Source organism: Elaeis guineensis, chromosome 16 (assembly GCF_000442705.2).
Source record: "Elaeis guineensis isolate ETL-2024a chromosome 16, EG11, whole genome shotgun sequence".
Taxonomy (NCBI): domain Eukaryota; kingdom Viridiplantae; phylum Streptophyta; class Magnoliopsida; order Arecales; family Arecaceae; genus Elaeis; species Elaeis guineensis.
This window is the reverse complement of record NC_026008.2, coordinates 1,227,387-1,234,886: the sequence shown is the minus strand read 5'-3', so window position 1 is coordinate 1,234,886 and position 7,500 is coordinate 1,227,387.

Here is a 7,500-nt window from a genome sequence, read left to right as displayed (position 1 = left end):
GCGGACGCATTACCGAAATATTGGTAGGGGGAGTGCAAGCCAAAGTCCGCATGTGAAGGGCCAGGGAACCGACCGAAGGGGCCAGCGGGGATGGAGACCGCGGGCTGGTTGCACGAGGCCAACCCTACCATCGAACACCGGCCAACATCTGTGCGCGCGGACGCGTAATCGAGCAAAGATGTGGGGAGGGACTGAGACCACGGATAGGGAAAGAGAGCACAATCAAGCCTTCCAACACCATCCAAGTCTGCGGGAGCGCGGATGCATTACCGAAATATTTGGGTGGGGCGGGGGACATCCGATTTCCGCACACGAAGGGCCACGAAACTGATCGAAGGGGTGATGGTGGGTCCGAGCCCATGGACATGTCGCACGGGACCGGCCCCAACAACGAACACCATCCCATGTCCACGGGCGCCCGGCCACGTAATCGAGAGAAAATGTGGGGAGAGACCAATACCACGGACAGGGAAGGAGAGCCCAATCGAGCCATCCTACGGGGTCCAAGTCCGTGGGAGCGCGGCCGCATTGCCGCAATATTTGCAGGGGGATGCAACCCGAAGTCCACGCACAAAGGGCCACGGAACCGATCGAAGGGGCGAGGGTGGACTGAGCCCACCGACAGGTAGCACGGGACCAAACCCGCCCAAGAACACCTGAAACATTTGGGTGGGTGGGGGGTGGGGGACAATCCGAAGTCCGCACACGGAGGGCCGTGGAACCGACCGAAGGGGCGAGAGGGGGGACGGAGCCAATGGGCAGGTAGCACGAGACCGACACTGCCATCGGACACCGTCACGTGCGGATGCAAAATCGAGCAAAAATGTGATAAGGGACCGAGACCATTGTCCGGGAGAGAGAGATCAATCGAGGCATCCTGCGCCGTCCAAGTCCACGCGCGCGCGGCCGCATTACCGAAATATTTGTTGGGGGGCACAATCCGATGCCCGCGCACGAAGGGGGGAGGGAGCGCACATGGGCGGGTCGCACGGGACCAACCCTGCCAATGAACACCATCCCACATCCGTGCACACGCGGCCGCGTTACCAAAATATTTGTTGGGGGGCACAATCCGACGTCCGCGCACGAAGGGTCACGGAACAGACCGAGGTGGAGAGGGGGGGCGGAGCCCACAGACATGTCGTGGGGGACCGTCCCTGCCAACGAACACCGTCCCTTGTCCACGCACACACGGCCGTGTGTAATCAGGTGAAAATGTGGGGAGGGACCGGGACCATGGACTGGGAAAGCGTGCTCGATCGAGCCATCGGGCACCGCCTGAGTCCGCGTGCACGCAGCCGCATCGTCGATGTATTTGTTGGGGGGGCGCAATCCCCAATCCGCGTGCACGCGGCCGCATTGCCGATGTATTCCTTGGGGGGGCGCAATCTGATGTCTGCGCACGAAGGGCCACGAAACCAACCGAAGGGGCGAGGGGGAACGGAGCCCCTGGACTGGTCGCTCGGGACGAACCCTGCCCTCGAACACCACCCCGTATCCGCACATGCGCGACCGCATAGTCGAGCCAAAATGGGGGGAGGGACCGAGACCATGGACAGGGAAAGAGAGCTCAGTCGAGCCACCCGACGCCATCCATTCCCGCTCGCGGGCGGCCGTGTTACCGAAATATTTGTTGGAGGGTCACAATCCGATGTCCGCACATGAAGGGCCACGGAACAGACCGCAGGGGCGAGGGGGGACGGGGCCCATGGATGGGTTGTTAGGAAATATGTCCCAAAAGCCAATCGTCAAGCTGTTGACGGTTGAGCAATCAAGTATTGTAATTGATTTGTTAATAAATAAAATAAATTTGGCATCTTCATCATAAGCTTTCATCTTCTAATGAACTCCATTGTTATGATGAAGTCGTTACGACTATTTAAGTTTGATAAAGAGAGGATTTATCGATTAGTCCTTAAAACAGTTCACGACCAAATGATAGGCTATTAATAAGGACGACAGCTTCTATCGAGCATAGGTCGCTGTAGGCCATATGGGTTGGTTGTCCTCTTAACCAAAGAGTGTGGAGATACTGGTATGGCATACAGGTGAGATGTACTGGTACATCATCATTGAACGTGACCAACTCCAGAGTATTCTGCTGTCGAGAATGTCTCTGATGGGATATAAGTATAAGTGTCTCTTAGACCTGAGATCACCTCAGTGACATGCAAGCAACTCACTGTGCTTTGGTACTGGACTAACTGAATTTCTAATTCAGGGATGGAAGGCTTCTGAGCACAGTCAAGTACTTACCAAGTCAGAGTGTGATCGAGATGGGATTGACCACTCCAAGAGTTGGAGAAGAATGAGTCGTTGTATTTCAATTTAGCAAAACCTTGGCCAGGGTAATCCATCAGATGGATTTGATATTTTGAAATACAATGTGGACAACCTGATCAGAGTTGACAGTTGAACTCTGGGGTGTCCTATGATCATTTTGGTCAAGGAGATGAATTATATGAAAACTATATCCGCATGGGTTCTAAGGATGTTGTTCTACACATTCGACCTATCCGATCGTCGGGTACCATTGCTAGATGGTCACTTTGATTGGTACAGGAATTTGTTCCTATGCTACTGGCTTAGGTTCGGACCTATGAGGTCACACACATTAGAGTTCATGACCCGATCGGATGGTTGATCAACGATTAAGAATCGTTCTAGGGTTAAATGCTCAATACGATTGACATTTAACCCAGTGCAAGTGTTGCAGGAGGATCGATTAGCAATTCGATTGCTAATTGGCTTAATTTGATTAATCCAATGGGCTGAGATTAAGTCTAATTAAATATAATTTAATTAGATTTGGTTTGGGCTTGATTGGATCAAGTTCAATTGGTTTATTGGATAAGCCAAATGCAAGGAAAAAATTAGTCCTAGTTCAACTAGGACTTGGGTCAATCTAATTTCTAATTTGATTAGAAAATTAAATCAGATTTAAATCTAATTTAATCTGATTAAATTAGGTTCTTAATTGGGTTAAGAGCAATTTTAATTGGGTTGATCTAATTTTGGTTTGATTTAGTTTGAGAAACCAAATTAAAACAAGTCATAAGATACAATCCTAGTAAGACTAGGATTCCACCTTGCACCACATAAGCCTTCCCCACGCCCTCTCTCTCATTCAACACCAACATCCTCTTATTTTGTGTGACAAAATCCCTCTCCCAGGTCTCTCCCATGTTCACAAAAGGTCTCCTCTCTTCTTTCTTACATGGAAGGTGGTTTGGATCAAATCAAAAAGGAATAAGTTTGGATTTCGAATTCTATAAGATAGAGTTTTAGAAATCCAAAACTCTTTTAATTTTGCACCGAATCTATCCAAATTTTTTTTGGAATTTTCGTGGCTTTTAGGGTACACATTATGCATCCTTTTCTAGTGATCCATGCATGAAAATAAGGAGGAGGTGCTCAAGAGTTGGGCGCCCCTTAACTTGCCATGTTTGGATAAGCCTTGACTAGGTATTTGACCTAGACAAGGACTCTATCATATCTCTCTATATAAAATGAGTTTCTTCATAAAATATTTGGAGAAGATAGAGATTTGAGAGACCTTTGGGCCATCCAAAAATTAGAGAGAAAGACCTTTGGGTCATGGAGATATAAAAGACACAAGTTAGGGTGTCTAGAGAGAGAAACGAGAAGAAGAAGAGGGTCTTCTTCTAGGGTTATTTGTTTTCATATCTTTTCTCCCTCCATCTTGAGTTTCCTGAGAGTGTCTCAGATCTAAAACTCCTCCTTCTACTTTCCATCATTGGAAGAGTCTAAATCAAAAAGAAGGAGGCACCTGATCAACCATCAAAGAAGGATCAGCGCAGTACTAGCATACTGTGCTGATTTCCTGAAGCAGGACTTCTGATCGAGATTCGTGGGCTCGTGTGGACGACTCCTAGAGGCCGGACGCATGTGCGGCTTGCAACATCATCCTCAAGCCCAGATCAACAAGGTTAGAACGTCTAACTTGCAAGGTAATAGATCTGATCTATTGTTTAATACATACATTAGATGTAGTATAGAAACATGTTGATATGATCAACATGTAGTTCATGCTATATTTATATATTTTAATTTCTAATTTAATGCTATGTAATAATCATGTAATAAGATCTTAGATCTAGGGATTCTCTAATTTTAGAAAGTAATTTTGATTTATTTTAGTCTTCCGCTGTATGATCTTGAAAAAGCTTCAAGATCTAACCCGGAAACCCTAGATCTGGTTCCTACACTGGTCGCACGGGGCCAACCCTGCCTACGAACGCCGTCCCGTGTCCGTGCGCGCGCGGCCGCGTAATCAAGCCAAAATGTGGGGTGGGATCGAGAACGAGCATGGGGAAAGAGAGATCAATCGGGCCATCAATCACCGTCCAAGTCTGCGCGCGCGCGGCCGCGTTGCCGAAATATTTATGCTGGGGGCACAATCCGAGGTCCGCGCACGTGGGGCCGCGGAACCGACCGAAGGGGTAAGGGAGGGTGGGGACTGGGCCCATGGACAGGGAGCACATGACCTACCCCACCGACGAACACCGTCCCATCTCCGCATGCGTGCGGCCGAGTGATCGGGCGAAAAGGTTTGGGGAGGGACAGAGAGAGCATGGACGGGGAAAGAGAGCCCAAACGAGCCATCCAACACCGTCCAAGTCCGTGCGCATGCGGCCACGTCACCGAAATATCTGCGGGTGGAGCACAACCCGTCGTCCGTGCGCATAAGGCCGCGGAACCGATCGAAGGGGCGAGGGGGTTGGAGGCCACGGATGGCGAGAATGGGGTCAACCCGGCCAACGAGAGACGCCCCCCCCCACCCCAAGTCTGCGCGCGCGCGGCCGCGAACACGACCGAAGGTGGACGGGGAGATTGAGCACTTGGATGGGGAGCGCGAGCTCAACCCAGCCAACGAACACCATCCCACGACTGCCCCCGCACATTTCGGGCCAATGCTGCGCGCCGGGGGAGGGGCACCCCATAGCATCCCTGAGGGGGATCCGAGCGAATCCCACCCCGGGGGGTTCCAAAGTGCCGACCAGCATTGCAAGCAGGGAGGGCCGGGACACGCTCCCCACGCATGTGGGATACGGGGGGCAGACGACTGGGCAACGAGACCCACGCGCCCGGGACAGGCATCCAGGGCGAAGGGGTCGGGCAGCCCACAGCAAAGGGCCGAGTGAGTGGGGACGCAGATGCCTAACCCCCTACCACCCCAGTGGGGCGTCCGGGCGGCTCCCACCCCGAGGGTTGCAAATGATCGAGCAGCATTGCAAACGGGGAGGGCCGGGACGCGCGTCCCGCCTTTGCGGGCTTCGAACGGTGGATGGCCGGGCATCGCATCCCACGCATCGAGGGGGCTTGTCTCTGAGTAGGCGGGCCGCGCATCCTACATCCGCGGGCCAAGCCCGGGCTAAGCGGGATACGGAACCCCCTACCACCCCAGCGGGGCATCCGGGCGGATCCCACCCTGGGGGTTCCAAATGATCGAGCAGCATTGCAAACGGGGAGGGCCGGGATGCGCATCCCACCTTCACGGGATTCGGACGTCGGGTGCCCGGGACTCGCATCCCGTGCACCGAGGACTTGACCCCGAGCGGTCGGGTCGCGCATCCCCCATCGATGGGCCAAAGTGGGATGTGGAACCCCCTAACACCCCCGCGGGGCATCCGGGCGACCCCCACCCTGGGGGGTTCCAAATGATCGAGCGGGCATTGCAAACGGGACGCAAGCCCCGCCTTCATGGAATTCGGGTGCCGGATGGCCGGGCCTCGCATCCCGCGCACCGGGGCAAGCTAGGGACGAGCAACCCCCCTACCCACCCCAGCGGGGCACCCGAGCAAATCCCACGCGGGGGGTTCCAAAGTGCCGAGCAGCACTGCAGACGGGGGAGCGGGGGCCGGGATGCGCGTCCTGCCTTTGCGGGCTTCGGACGGTGGATGACTGCGACTCGCATCCCGCATCCCGCGGGCTCGACCCAAAGCAGTCGGGTCGTGCATCCCATTTCGATGGGCCGCGCCCGTGCTGCATGGGATGCGGAACCCCCTACCACCCCAGCGGTGCATCCGGGCAAATCCCACCCCGAGGGTTCCAAATGACCGAGCGGCATTGCAAACGGGGGAGTGCCAGGATGCGAACCCCACCCTCGCAGGCTTCCCGTGGTGGTTGGTCGTGCCTCGCATTCCGCATGTGGGGGACATACGTCGGAGCGGCCGGGTCGCGCATCCCGTTTCGATGGCCCGAGCCGGGGCAGAATCGGGATGCGGAAACCCCTACCACCCCAGTGGGGCATCCGGGCAAATCCCACCCCGGGGTTTCCAAATGATCGAGCAGCATTGCAAATGAGGCAGGATGGGATGCGCGTCCCGCCTTCACGGGCCTCGGGCATCGGATGGCCGGGGCTCGCATCCCGCGCGTCGGGGCCTGCTTGGGACACGGAACCCCCTAATACCTCGGTGGTGCATCGGGGCAAATCCTACCCCAGGGGTTCACAGTGACCGAGCAGCATTGTGAACGGGGAGGGCCGGGTCGCGCGTCCCGACCCCTCGGGCTTCAGGCGGTGGATGGCCGGGTCTCGCATCTCGCACGTGGGGGACTCACATTCCGGGCAGTCGGGTCGCGCATCCCATTTCGATGGCCCGAGCCGGGGCAAACCGGGATGCGGAACCCCCTACCAACCCAGCGGGGCATCCGGGCAACTCCCACCCCAGAGGTTCCAGACGATCGAGCAGCATTGCAAATGGGGCGGGATGGGACGCGCGTCCCGCCTTCACGGGCCACGAGCGCCGGATGGCCGGGCCTCGCGTCCCGTGCGTCGGGACCAGCTTGGGATGCGGAACCCCATAGCACACCGACGGGGCATCTGAGCAAATCCCACCCCGGGGGTTCCAAATGATCGAGCAGCATTGCAAACGGGGACGGTCGGGATGCGCATCCCGCCTCCACGGGATTCGTGCGATAGATAATCGGGACTCGCATCCTGTGCATAGGGACTTACGTCCGAGCGTTCGGGGTGCGCATCCCATTTCGACGGAACGAGCCATGTCAAACCGGGATGTGGAACCCCCTACCGCCCCACCGGGTTATCTGGGATGCGGACACGTAACCCCTTGGCACCCCGGCGTGGCGTCCCGGCAAATCCCCCACCCGGGGGGTTCCACAGCACTGAGCAACATTGCAAACGGTGAGGGTCGGGGTGTGCATCCCTCCTCTGTGGGCCTCATGCTCTGGATGACGGGACCCGCATCCCGTGCGATGAGGACCTGAGTCCAAGCAGCGGGGACGCGCATCTCGTTTTGATGGGCCGAGCCGGGGCATCTTGGGATGAGGAACCCCCTACCACCCCAGCAGTCGGGGCATCTTTGCGGGCCTTGGACGCCAGACGGTGGGGCCGCGTACGCCGGACGGCCGGGCCGCGTGCCCGAGAATTGCACCCGGGGAAGCCCTGTTTTCCTCTTTGACGGGGCTCTGATTTCGACTTATGATGCAGAACATCCGACCGAAGACTACTTGGGCCCG